Below are 14,185 nucleotides of genomic sequence, written 5' to 3' on the forward strand. Positions count from 1 at the left end.
CCAGCCCTGTCACTAAGGGCCCATCCTGAGGCTAGCCTCAGGGCTCTGGGGTTGGGGGCCTCTCCTGCCCCAGGGCTGGGCCACTTCTATGGAGGCCAGGAGAGCTGTTGTGGTAGCCCTGATGGCCTCGTCATTGCCCACACCCATTCCTACTACCTAAGGCCACAACTGATCCATGGAGGAGACTGGCGACCTTACGCTACTGTGGGGCAAGGTGGAGGTGTAACACCAGTTCGAGTGGGGTGGACATTCCAATGCCCACATCTATGAGGGGCTGTCAGGCCAGATGTGGGATCACGGGCACAACCAGTCAGCATGACAGTGCCACAGAGGGGTCAAGACCTTGCAGGCACAATGGATCATTGTGACTGACCCCTATCATTGGCCAGGGAGTGCCCACAAGTTCATGCCTTTCATGTGGCAACTAACAGAGATCCTTGCACCCTGGGACTCAGGCTGAAACTGTTTTGTGTACAGCAGCACGGGTGGCCTGCCTGAGCCCCTGCCCTGGCCTGGCACCCATGGTGCTGTGGCGCCAGGGGAAGGGCCCCTTTGGGCATCCAGCAGCCCATCCTACCAAGCTTCCTGGCTGCAGTAGCTTGGGAAGCCTGAGCCAGCACCTGCCTAGACAGCTCTGCAGCCTCAGCCCCAGCCATGAGGCACAGCTGATCATGTCATCACCAGCTGCTGGCAGTGCCAGCTCCTCCCGGGGGGGGCACTGCCCAGGTGCCCATGTGCTGTGCCCTGCCATCCAAGAACACTGCCTGGAGCTGCACACCATCACTGTTAGCCAGACTGAGTGGAGCCGCCAGCCATGCCAGCCCTGGCCACATGGTAAGCCCCATACTGTGGGGAGGGCCCTCCCTGCCCCTGTCCCTGCCCCTGCCCCTCCCCCTGGCACCTCTTCCCATGTTGCCTGCCCACACTTCCTTGGCCCTTGGGTTCCCACCCCCACCACAACATGCAGGGAGGTGGGAGACAGTGCAAAGCTTTATTGAGCAGCCTGTGCCCCCGCAGCTAGGTGGGCCTAGGTCTCTCACACACTTAGAAATGTGTCAATGCCAGCAGTGGTGTATAGTGCACCCACAGGTAGCCCTCTAGGTGGTGACAGAGGTTGTGAGGCAGCCCAGGCTTGCCTCCCATGCTGTTGAAGATCAGGGTCATGTGCTAGTTGCCCAGGTCCAGCCTGAGAACCATGTCAATCAGCAGAAGCAGAATGTAGTGGGTTGGGCACCCCTTGGTATGGGGGGGTGGAGGGTTGATTGGTAGCCATCTGGGCCTGGGCCTGCCGTGTTAAATACTGGACTCTTAATTAAGCAAATGAGGGTGTTACTCCTCTGAGGACCCAGCCCAGGGAAAGGATTTTTAAGTTGGCAGGTGGACTAGAGCAGAATGCAGACTCTTGGGCTGAGAGCAGTAATGCTGTAAATTACACTAGCACATACACAGAGATCTTGGCTGTTACAGGCTCTCAGGCCCTACATTTACAATGTGAACAGTACATATTTCCCACCTTCCCAAGAGATTTTCCTCTTTCTACAGTACTCTCTCTCCTTCAACCTAGGGAATGGGTGATATGTTAACATAAAAGTATTGGCCCACTGGCACCAGTCCTAGTCTACAGTTACACTCCCAGAGAAACCACCAGGGAGTCTTGCTCTACCTGGGATACATACTCACCTCTATTCACTCCACAGACATTAGACACTTATCAAACACCCTTAATTTCATCCAGTCTCAGACTCACTAGACCTAAGAAGTCTTTTTTCAGATGCAAGGCCTCAAACTCACACGTCTGCTCCTCAGAGACACCAAACTCACACACACACAAACAAAATGAAGCTCAGGCCCTTTTTAACCCTCAAAATCACATCCCATCTGCAATCCACTCACATTTCCAGGGCACCTGCCACTCAAACACTCATCCAAATGGTGAAAGAAATGTAACACTCTTTACACTTCTGACCAGTCATCAACTATTCTACCTCAGGGAATAGTGGTCACCACTTTTGGAGCCAAAATCCCTGTTCCTGGGTCTCTGTTATGCATGGTAATATATGTATTTAGGTCAGCCCATCCTCAGAAGTGAAAAGTTCACTGAAGATCCTTGACCTACTGCACATATGCAGAACTTGAGCTTTTAACAGTATATCATCACCTTCAGATTAGCTAGGCCAGTGAATGTGGCAGCACTATGCACTCTACATGCCCCGCCAACTTACCAGGGCCCATGGGCACCCATGTATGCCTGACCCCCGGTCTGAGGCTGGGCAATGCATGGCCTTACCCCCGGTACAGAGCATCTTATCTCAGAAATGTTGCAAACTCTCACAAAAAAAAAGATTCTTTCTCATGGCTCTGCAAGTCCTGCAGCTGCACATGGGACAGAGGCCACAGTTGGCAGCCAGGATGTGGTCTCAGGGTTGTCACCACCCACAGTCAGGACCTTAGGGATGTGCCAGCTCTTCCAGAGGAGGACCACACTGTCCTCCTGGACTAGCTGGTGATGGCATCGGAGGCCTGGCAGGCAGACTCATGGGCCTAGTGGGTGGAGGACATGGCCTGCAAGGATGCATAGGACTGGGTAGACCAGGAGTTCTGACTGCAGCTCCTGGCCCTGGATCACGAGCAGGTGAAGGCCCTATGGGAGCAGACTGCAGCCTTGCACAGGGTAGTGAAGGCCACAGATGATGGCCGCCAGATACTGGACACCGTCCTGACTTTAGTGCTAATCTTTGTGCCACCCACTGCCTGGCCCCTGCCCCTGCCCCTGGCAGCCTCCCACCACCCAGCAACAGGGCACCCCCTCCCCAGGCCTGGGTGGAGGTGCAGTGCCATCTCCACCAGCCAGGAGCCACTGCTCCATGTCCCCTGCCACCCAGCCCACCAACCTGGGCCAAGGCCTGCCATTTGCCCTGACTCCATGCAGATGCAAAGCCAGAGCTGCCTGCAGTGGGGCTACGACAGCACGCCAGTCCTGCTGGCCATGGACACCGGCTACCAGAGGGAGATTCACACATACCAGGGTACCACTGGCCACCCTCGCCCCTGGGTGACCCCTGCCCACCAGACTCACTACAGTTTGTGCACTGAAGGGGTAACAGCCAGAGGCCAAGGTGCTGGCCACGTATTCCTGGGCTCTGCACCCTATATGCTCCCACCCCATGTATACCCACCCTGGGATAGCACACAAAACACATTGCAAATAGTTTGCATGGGGAAGAATGTGTTTTACTATGTGGGGTGGGTGGTGGGGGGGCTCTGTTTTTGGGGAGAGGGGACAGGGGGGCTGTGTTTGTTGGAAGGGAGGGGGATCATACTTAGGGAGGGAGGGAAAAGGGGGTCTGTTTGATGTGAGAAGAATAAAGACTGATGTTCTTCTGAAATATGTAGGCAGTAAGCATGGTGCCAGGGGTTGGCAGGGGATGGGGTGGGAGGGGGGTCTGTGGGCTAAAGAAGAGAGTGCAGGAGGAAGTGGCTGTCCAGTGCCTCTTGCACCTGGTGCCCTGGACCCTGGAGTTGGGTGTGTACCTTGCACTGAGCCATGGCGGTGGGGGCCCACTGCTGTTTCTGTCTTCACCACTGCAGCTGGTGCTGGTCCACTGCTGGCCCACTGCTATGCATCCTCTGTTTGCTGTACCTCCTCTATCCAGGTCTCACAAAGAGTCCCCCCTGGGCCTCACAAAAGTGCTGCAGCATGCAGGCTGTGATGATGACCTGAAGTACGTTGTCCTCAGTGAACTCAAGGTGGGCAGTAAGGGTGCACCAGCATCCCCTGAGGTGGCCAAAGGTGTACTTCACCAGGGCACAGGTCTGGCTGAAGCAGCAGTTAAAGTGGGCCTAGTGGGAGTCCAGGTGTCTGGTGTAGGGCTGCATAAGCCAGGACAGGAGCAGGTAGGCAGGGTCCCCTATAAGGAGGGGTGGGACCACCATGTCTCCAGCTGCAGGTATAACACCTCCAGCATGAAGCAGCCACAATTCACCAGGGCTGGCAAGGAGTTGTGGAACATGTGGGCATTGCGGGCACTGCTCACCCAGCTGGTACTTATGTTCATTAAGGTGTTGCAGTGGTCCATGACAGCTTGGAGCACAAGTGAGTAAAAGCCCCTTCAGCTATGGTAGTGGTAGTTGCCATGGAGCAGCCAGATGATGGGGATGTGGGTCTCATCCAGGGCCCTGATGCACTAGGGGAAGCCCAGGGCACAGAACCGCGCCCCCCCCAGGGGTTTGTGCACGGTGTTCCCCAGTACATCCTGGAGGGCACTGCACACCTCCAGGATAGCCTCCCCAGCAGTGGCCTTGTCCACCCCAAAGAAATGGCCCACATAACAGAGGCTGGTGGGTGTGGCCAGCTTGAGCAAGGCAAGGGCCAGCTGGGTGTCTGTGAGGAGGGACAACTGCATGTTGGTGTCCTGCTGCTCCAGGTGTGGCTGGAGCTGCTCCAGGACATCCCAGAAGATGGTTTGGGTCATCTGGAATGCCTCTGGCCATTGCTTATTGTCCCACATCTGCTGGACAATGTTCAGTCACCTGTCCTGGCTGGTCTGGTGGGTCCAGAAGTGGCAGGACTGGAAGCCTAGGAGGGCAATAACAACCCTGGTGGTGGTGTAAAGCAGCCTGTTGTTGGCATCCCTTCCAGGGTTCAGCCAGTTGGACAGGGTCCAGGCATCAGATAGATGCATGACAGCGGTGGCCTTGGGATGGTGTGCTGCAGCCAGGCATGCAGTCAGTGCTCATGGGGGAACAGAGAGGGCCCAGACCACCATGGGCCAGCCAGTGTTTGGTACAGCAGGCCAGCAGGGCCACTGGGTGACCCACAGGAGCCTGGGGTGCTGGTTGTCACTGCCAGGGGCAGGGGCTGGAGCAGCCATGATGTGGGGAGGCAGAGGTGGTGAGGAGAGAGATGCTGCTTACTGCCCCTGCGCTTTGCATGCTGCTCCTAGCCAGGAAAGTGGGAACTGAGATGATTCAAAATGATCCAGTTCAAGTACTTCTAGTACCGTTTACCCACCTAACTAGCTCAAATGAAGCTTTCTGCTGCCATGGCAAAATGCTTTCAGCAGTCAACTTAGCCTGGGTATTTTTATACAGCTTGGAAGTATAACATGTTACTATTAATATTAGTCAAGAGCACGTGCTTCAATCCTTCTTTTCAGGCAATGCTAAAGTCTAATTTAAATCAACCCTGGTTTGTGCAACATATAATGCATTGTTTCAAGTGTTACAAGTATGTCTGAATGCGCCACTCGGCATGCATTATCCTGGAGCAGTGCGATAAGTTAGTGTTGATTTAAATCTGAACATCCCGAGATGTTCATTATTTACTACAGACCAGCTTTGCATTTTTGCTCTTTCCTCAAATTCTTTAATTTACTATTTGTTTCCTCCCTCTGAATCATTTTGGTAAGCAAGTGTCTGGTAAAACAATTTGACAGTCAGAACATAAATTTCTTTAAGATATGCTCTGGATTTTGACCAGCTTGTCAGAGCTCTTTGTCCAAGGACAATTCACATTGTGAAACCTCAGTTGGCAGATACTTAGGAAACAAAGAAAATCAAATTCATCCCATCATTTATTGATGACAATCAGGCACACTGAAGTTGAATTTGGTCACTTTGGTCTAAGAACAATCCACTTTTATTAAGAATTATCTAGTGAGTTTTCAAAAACTCACCCAGAAAACATAGGATCTCAGTGGGATGTTTGCATTTCAGCATTATGACATTTTTTCATTTTCCAATCATTATATATGGAGTGGAGGGACCAGTGCTTTAACTGACATAAGACATCATGGTTTATTTTGAAGGCAATGGATTTGCCTTCATTGCCTACATTGATTTAAAGTAGTTGAGAACTGGCTTGAAGAGAGCTATTGGATTATCAAGTACAGATCTATGCAAGAGCTGGACACAGCATATCCATTGATATGCTCACCCCCTGTCTGCAAATTCCCAGAATGAAAAATATTTTAAGATCAAAGAAATCCTGCATCATAATCCCATTGCTTTTGTTCTTCCTTCAGTGTAGGATGAAGGACAGGATTTCAATGCAATTTATTACATAACAAAGACAGAAAATGACAGGCCCAACTCCAACATGCAGATTCATCAACAGGAGTGTAGCATGCTTATTTACGCTGGATTCAAATCAGAAAGGTTCTGCTCATTCACACTTCTATAATGGCCACAGAGGCCAGAAAGATATTGGATCTTCCCTTCACCTGACATCTTTCCTGCGTATTAAATTCACTCCTACTCTGGGCTCCCTCATACTTAGAGACAACCATACCACCTTTGCCCACCAGTCACACCAAGCAGTAAAGTTAGTGCTCCTCTTGAAGACGAGAGCAGCAGTTGTGCTTCTCCAAAGCATTTTCCCCTTTATTGGAAAGAAAGAAATCTTTGATAACTTTATTGTGCAGGTAGTAGTTGAAGGCCACTTGTAAAGGTTTTCAAAATCACGGCAGAAACTTCATTACACTTTTATAATACATGGAAACCTCTATCAATAGATAGCAAGGGAAATGTTGCAATCATCTGTAGTAGGCTGTCAAATAAAATTACCCAGTAGCAAGTGGCTTCATTGTGCTTATTGGGTTCTGTTCTACATAGAGGCTATGCCGCCAAGGTGAGATAAGCTCTTGTGGGTAGAGCATTCACTTTATGCAGCGAACTAAGTTTGCTAACTGCTGCAAAGAAAGGATCTTCCCTCTAAATCATGTAGTACATTCTTAGTGTTCAGGTGAGTGCAAGGATGTAGTGTTATTAATACAGACATTTTGGGAGCAAGCATGTCAGTATGCTGCTTTGTTCCATCTCCTCTATGCTGGGCCCTTACATAGTTTACCTCTTTATTAACTGATATTTCCTTTCTGTAGTCACTCCAGTTCTCTCTGGCACATGCATCCTTCAGCAATGGATTAAATACATTAACATTAACTTAATGGGGCCAGTCATGTTGTCTGTCTGGATGTCTGACTCGAGACTCCCCAAGCAAGTTTTATTCAGTCAGCTTAGCCAAGGTGTATGCTTAAAAGGAAAGCAGAGAAAGTGCTTCAGAAATGTCATCAAGGCCAACTTAAAAAAATACAACATCGATCTCAACTCAGGGGAGACTATCGCCCAGGAACACCCCAAATAGAGGAAAAGTCCACTTCAGGGATCCCAGTACTTTGAACCTCATTACAAACAACAGAAGATGGAAAAGCATGTGCAGCAGTAACAGCGTGTCATGGACCAACTCAAGAATTTAGCACCAGCCACCCCACATGGAAACACACAGCCAATTTGCAGTAAAGTCTTTTGATCCTGGATAGGCCTCATCAGCCATCTTAGGACACACAAATAAGACAGTCATGAAAGACAATCATCCTCGACCATGAGAGATTGCTGAAGAAGAAGTTACAGGTCTCAGAAATTATGTTCAGTATTTTGTCACCCTTTTACACATTGTCAGCTGGTCATGAAATATTCACTTGGTCAATGGTGACCTTACTTTGAAAGTTAGTTGGGTGGTCAGGTATGGGGAACTATTATTTATCCTCTCTCAAGGGCAAATATCTACTTGAATCATGGGTTTCCTTGTGCTCACCTTTCCATCCCTTTTTTGGCATCATTCTGGAGGTATTATATTCTACAGCCTCCCACAAGCTTCTGGCATATACAAGAGTTTTCCATTCGTCTTCTCTTCTTAAGTAATTACTTGTAGTCAAGGATAATTGTTTTTCATATTCCACACATTTGGTCAGTAGGAGGATGCCATTGATGTTGACTTTTCCTACTCCTGCCTTGCCAATGGTTCCAATCAAGAAGTTAGAGTCCCTTCCGACTCTGGTGTTGAAATCACTGAGGGGAATAAGTCTGTTTCCCTCTGGAACATCAGAAAGGATTTGTCAAAGTTGTCATAGAATTCCTTCTTGGGTTCATTGGTGGTGTCAAAAATCAGGGTGTAAGCACTAATGACAGTGGCATATTTGCTTCCCACCAACTTAAGATGGACAATCGTGAGATACTCAGTAATTCTGATAGAGAATTCATTGAGTTGGTTTATCAGGTCATCCTTAAGTCAAAACCAACTTTGTGAAATAGGCGTTCTCCTTCCCGTTTACCTTTCCAGAAGAAGATAAATCTGCCTTCATGTTCTGTGAGCTGCTTGCCAGATCTTGCTCAGTGCAGCTACATCGATGTTGCATTGCCTGAGTTCTCAGGCTATGATTGCATTTTGGCACTGAGTGTTCACTATTAACATTGTCCATGAGGTTCCTGATGTTCCAGGTCCCGAAAATGATGGTTCGTCTTCACTGGCATTTTCGACCACAGTAAAGATGATCGCCCCTGAATGTGGTTATCCAGTCAGGAAGAAATACTGAATACCATATTAGGCCATTTTTAGGGCACCTTTTCTAGCTCCCTTCTCACATGGGGTGAGCAGAGCAGATCCTGAAGAGGGCTGCTCAGTCATAGTTACAGTCACAATCCTGCTCCCATAGCCATTAGCAGGTCCCCAAAGGGCGCGAGGAATGTGTTGAAAAATCTGTTGTCACAGAAGATGCCTGTGTGTGACCTCTTTTATCATGGTGAAGCTGCTGCATGTCAGCTTCCACATGGCTCTTGATAGAACAGGACCTTGATCCAATGACAAGGATGCCAAGACAATTGGGGATCTCATTCCAATGCAACCTCCATCCACCTTTGCAGCCACTGAGATTCTGACTTCTTCTTTCACCTGATCTGCCGTTGAGAACTTGTAGACCATGGCTGGGCACTGGGCAGGCTTATTATAGTTGCAACCTGTACTCACCATGTCACAGCATTGCCAAAGGATATATGGTTTTTCACGAGGGAAACCATTGCCATCTGCTGTCCTTACCACATCCTGGTAGTACTGCCACTGATTGGTCCATGACTGCTTATTCATCAGAGTTACCCATGCTTATTTCACTACTAACCTTCCCTGAAGGTCATTCCACTATCTACCACCTGTGGACGTACAGCTCTATCCCACAGGGTTTTCCATTGTCCTGTGTCTGATACTCATAAGAACAGGAGTTCTATCCAATTTGGACCTCACTGGAGATATGGGAAGTCTTTCCAGTTACTGCAGTGGATATTGGATTATGTATTTTAAGGTACCACTGAGTAATTTCTCTAGATACCATTGCTGCAGTCTTCCTCAATTGCTCAACTTCTATGTACAGGTAGTACAGCATACGTGGTGATAACAGCACTTCTTTTCTCCCACCATTTAGACAATTTAGATTGCAAACTCATGAGGCAGAGTCTATCTCTAATATGTGTGCTGTGGCTGTAATACAAGGGTCTTACAATGTGACCATAAAACAAAGAACAGATCGTTTCAAACAACTGAGAATGAAGACTATGAAGAATTCCTTCAAGCCACCCTAGGCAAAATTCCAGAATTTCATAAAAATACTTTGTTTTAATGCTGTACAAATCTGTCTGGCCCAAGACAAGTGTGTTGCAGATGCAGTCTATTTGTCTGAGGCATCTATTCTGAGCAAGAATAGACTTGAGCCTGGCAAACATACTTACAACAGGAGCTCAGTGATTTTTGTAAAGGAGCAGTCACCAACTTTTACCTTGATGATTCTTCCATCTTATTCACAACTCTCTTTCTCTGCTTCCTGGAAGCATTCATAAGAGGAATTCTCATTTGCTAAAAAAGTCTCATGAATACTTGTGAGATTCTGGGATTGGATCTGAGGCATTTCCACAGCCATTCTAAAACAAACTTTAAGATTTATTTAATTCAACCTGTTCTCCATTTATAAAAGCCAGACAATCAAAGAACAAAACAATATCACATGATTTAGGTAACCAGTTCCTGAGTTCAAATAGTGAATTATACAGAATTAATCCTAGATGCAATCATCTAAAGAGCCATGCATAGGCTAAAATATATTTGCACTAAAAAATTGAATAGCTCTAAATAATGAAAACTTCATAAAAATCAAGGTCTATTCACAAAAGATGCATAAACTTAAAATGAAGCTTAATTTGTTGGATACATTTTGCATTCTGAATAGTTTTTCAAGTTCTATTTATGTCTTTAAAAGATGTTGATTTTGTGGCATGGTGTTGAAAACACATTAGCTTTTGTACTAGCTTGAAGTTTCAAGATGTTAATTTCCTTCTTTGCTTCTTAGAAAATTTATATTAATAACAGTAGATTATAACACATTTTTTAACTTTCTTTGCTCCTGACAATTTGCTGCCCTATACTTTGCACAGTAGCTGACACCTCTGCACAGGAGATATAAAATGTGAACAAACCAAAAATGTTACATTTATATTCCTGCTTTGTACTACTGAAATCAGTTCACAGGATGCAAGACATTGAGAAGGGGAGAAAGTAGTAAGGCCCATTGTATTCATGTTTCTGATTCCTTCGGTTCCCCGTCTTGGGAAAATAAGCTTCTCCCATACATTTCTATTAGTGCATCTTTTATTGTGCTACATATTTTTTGTTGTGTAGGTACACGGACTATTTTCACATATCACCCTCTAGTTTTTCTGCTATTGCTACATTATACTTTTAATCTGGCACAGATATCCCTATACAAATGTTCCAAAAAAAGTGGAATTTTTTAACCATAAAATAGGACGATACTAAGACAACTCGAAAGTGAATCTTTGAGTCTCCTTGTATGAGAGAGAACATTAGTTTTATCTAGTATCAAATTTATATTACTAACATTTGTTAACGTTTCAGAACCATCAATCTAGGTTAATATCTGGCAAAAATTTACAAGTAGAAGGCAGGGTAGATTTACACCTTATAGAGCAGGGATGGGCAAAATACAGCCTGCAGACAGGATCAAGCCCACCACCAGATTCAGTCTGGTCTGCAGGTGGACAGCCGCCAACTCAGTTGATCTGGCTGCCACATGGTGTGAGCAGGTGGGCAGGACTGCTTCTGCCCAGCAGCATCAGGCATCAGCTGTGGACCCAGCCAGGTCTTCCATCTTAGTGGCAGCATCAGCTGTGGATGCCATGGGCAGGTTCAGGAGCCTGGATGCAGAACCTGCTGGTGGCATCCACAGCTGACCAACTGCCCTCCCAATGCAGTGCAAGTTCCTGCCTGGATCCACAACCTGGAACCTGCTGGTGCAGGGGTTTTCAACCTTTTTTAATAAGTGTACCCCCGGCAGTTCCCTTTTTAATAAGTGTAATAGAAAGACCAGAAAGAGAATGAGAACAGAAGAGAGAAAGAGAGAGAGAGAGAGAAAGGGAGAGAAGAAGCGAGGGAGGAGAGAGACAGATGGAGACGAGAGAGAGACAGATGGCTGTAGCTTTCAACAGGTCCCCAAAACTCATTAAGTGGCCTTCCAGCTGAAATAATTGCCCACCTTGTTATAGATTAATCAAAGTGTGTGTATGTGTGTGTGTGTATATATATAAATTTTCATGAACTGAAGCTCACTTCATCAGGTGCTAAGAAAGGAAGTGCAATAGGCAATGTATAAGAAGGAGAGAGAAATCTAGTTACTACCATGAAGTAATAAGTATAAAAGATATTTGTAGTGGTATTACAGGCTTAAGAAATGCAACCAGATAAACAATATAACTAATACTCTTTTAATTGTTAGCATCAAAAGAAATGCAAAATATTTATTAGTTAATGCTTGCAGGCAATCCCACCTACTGAAATAGGATGGCTTAGTAATACTGCTGCACAAATCACCTCTATTAAAAACATACACTTTAACTATAACGCTCTCTCTGATGAGACAACAAAATCTGGTCTAACAGAGCTTGCTGTGCTAGTTTTAAGTGCCTCTGTTTAGTGATGAATAACTTATATAATTTTCTCATTGTTGCATATTTCTCGGGTGAGAATTTAATGTACTTCTAGAGCATTTCTGACCCTAGCATCTATAAGAGGTGCACTTGCTGTATGTTATGTATTATCAGGAAATGTAAAGGAAAAGAACATACATCAGGGTAGTCTATCAATGCCACATCATAAATCTCATCATTCCTGCTTAAGCGGAACAAATAGAAGAATGTGGGACATAAGTGTAGCTGGTGTAAGGAGAAGTAATTTCACTGACTCTGGTGGAGACCTGCTTATTTATGCTGGCGGTGGGTCTGGCCCAGTGCATCCAATTTGAAGTGAAATAAATTGAGATTTCAGCATTATCAAGGCTCATGTATTTTTTGGTTACTTTTTTAAAAAGAAGCCAGCTGGCCCACCGGCATGGCTTTGGCAGCGTTGTGCTACACTGCTGTCTGAGGAGAGCCGGAGGCTTGGAAATAAACGTGGTGTTCTTGAGCCTTTGCAAAGGACAAAAGTTCATGCATTCTGACTATATGAAAGGCATGTCTATGCAAGACACTATGGCACAGTAGCAATGAGCTATTGCGCTATAGTGTCTAAAAAAACTCTGTGTGGTGATGGTACTGTGCAGTAATGCTGACTACTGAGCAGTCATTTAGTACTTGCATAAGCACAATAACAACTGCACAGTGGGTGGCTCGTATAGACACCCCCAAAGAGTACTATTGTGGTCATTGGCAGAGCAGGCAGGGAGAAGCCAAAAAGGGAAAAGTGGCAATCTGAAACAATAGTGTGGGCTCTGGCAGGAAAACATATATGCTCAAACACCATACACATGAGACCAAAACATAAAAGGCAGTAAAATGATAGATATAGCGCAGGCCATGGGTGAATCCAGAGGGAGTATGGATGTGCAACCACACATGCTCTTTAACTTGGCTTCACATAAGCTCTCAGCATGACATTTAGCCAGAGCTCCTGCTTTTGCATAGCTCTGGTGCCCAGGGGCTAGCACTGCTGCCACTCTTCCCCTTCTTTCCTCTGCTGCTGAATTCAGTATGAAGAGGGAAGGAAGGGAAGGACAAACAGCAGCAGTATTTACCCCCTGGGCTCTGAAGCACAACTCAGAGCTCATGCAGAACAGGTAGTGACCTCAGAGCCCCAAAGTGCGTGGTAGAGCCAAGGCAGGGTGGGTGGTGGGTGTGCGGGTTCATACTTTCTTTGTACTAATCCTGGAACTACAGCTGGTCCTGGTCCTTAAACTTGTGCTAACTTTACCAATCATAAATAGGAATCACAGGAATCATATAGGGCTGAAAGAGCCGTCACGAGGTCTTCTAGTCCAACCCTCTGCTAAAGTCAGGATCATCCCTGACTAAACTATCCCAGCCAACTAGATAAGGTTTCTTCAATATGCCTTGTACTTTTTCAGGCTGTCTGTTCTTACTACAGAAATACAGAAGTACTGAACTTTCCTAACTGCAGATGCTGTATTACAGCTCTAGTTCATACTGAGTTACACACATGCCAAGGGGACTGCTCACATGAGCGATGCGCAACATGACAGAAGTTGCAGAATCAAGCCATTGCTATGTAAGGCAATTGGCAAGATTTAAAAATCCACTAGAATATACTAATTAGACATGAGAGAAATGATTGTCCTAATAATATATTTTACTTTATCAAGAGGATACACAGCATACAAAAACTTGGCTGACTTTTTTAAAGCAAAGGGTTCAAACAAATCTTGTTGGATAAACAGAAAATGCACAATGGAGCATTCTGCAGTCTGACCAAACACATGTTTATGGATATAAACCAAAATCCACAATACTCACTGTGGACTAAATTGTGTCACCCTCTAGACAGCTAATACATAGTTACCAACAGTCCTTACACACACAGCAGGGTTGCACTGCCTTTATAAACATGTACTTTCAATGAGGAGCTAATAGACAGCTAGTGCACCCTGGCAGTGCATTCTGCCTTATCCTGAAGAACCACACAACTTTCCAATTCATTGCAATGGGAAAGATTTAAAAACCTCCAGAAAGTCCTTTGGTTTTATACAGAAAGTCATATTACATGATTTCTAGGTTGCTATACTATGAATCTATGACTCTTTCTGTTTCTATTATACTTTCTTTTTCACAGGAAGGCCTGTAACCAGTAGGCCCAAAAGAAAAAAAACAAAGGGTCAATATCAATAATCTGGCAACAGGTTTTTTCCCCACCCCAATCTGCCCTCTTCTTGTCTTGGAGCTGAAATGCTCACAAGTCAACACATCTGATCATGACTTGGCATCCTCCATTAACTATCCAATCTGCAAGTGCCTTTTCACAAACTCCTTTATGGAAGTTACACATAGGGCACGTTCAGATGAG

This window comes from Gavialis gangeticus, unplaced genomic scaffold (genome assembly GCF_001723915.1).
Source record: "Gavialis gangeticus isolate Ggan-Ray unplaced genomic scaffold, GavGan_comp1, whole genome shotgun sequence".
Classification (NCBI taxonomy): domain Eukaryota; kingdom Metazoa; phylum Chordata; order Crocodylia; family Gavialidae; genus Gavialis; species Gavialis gangeticus.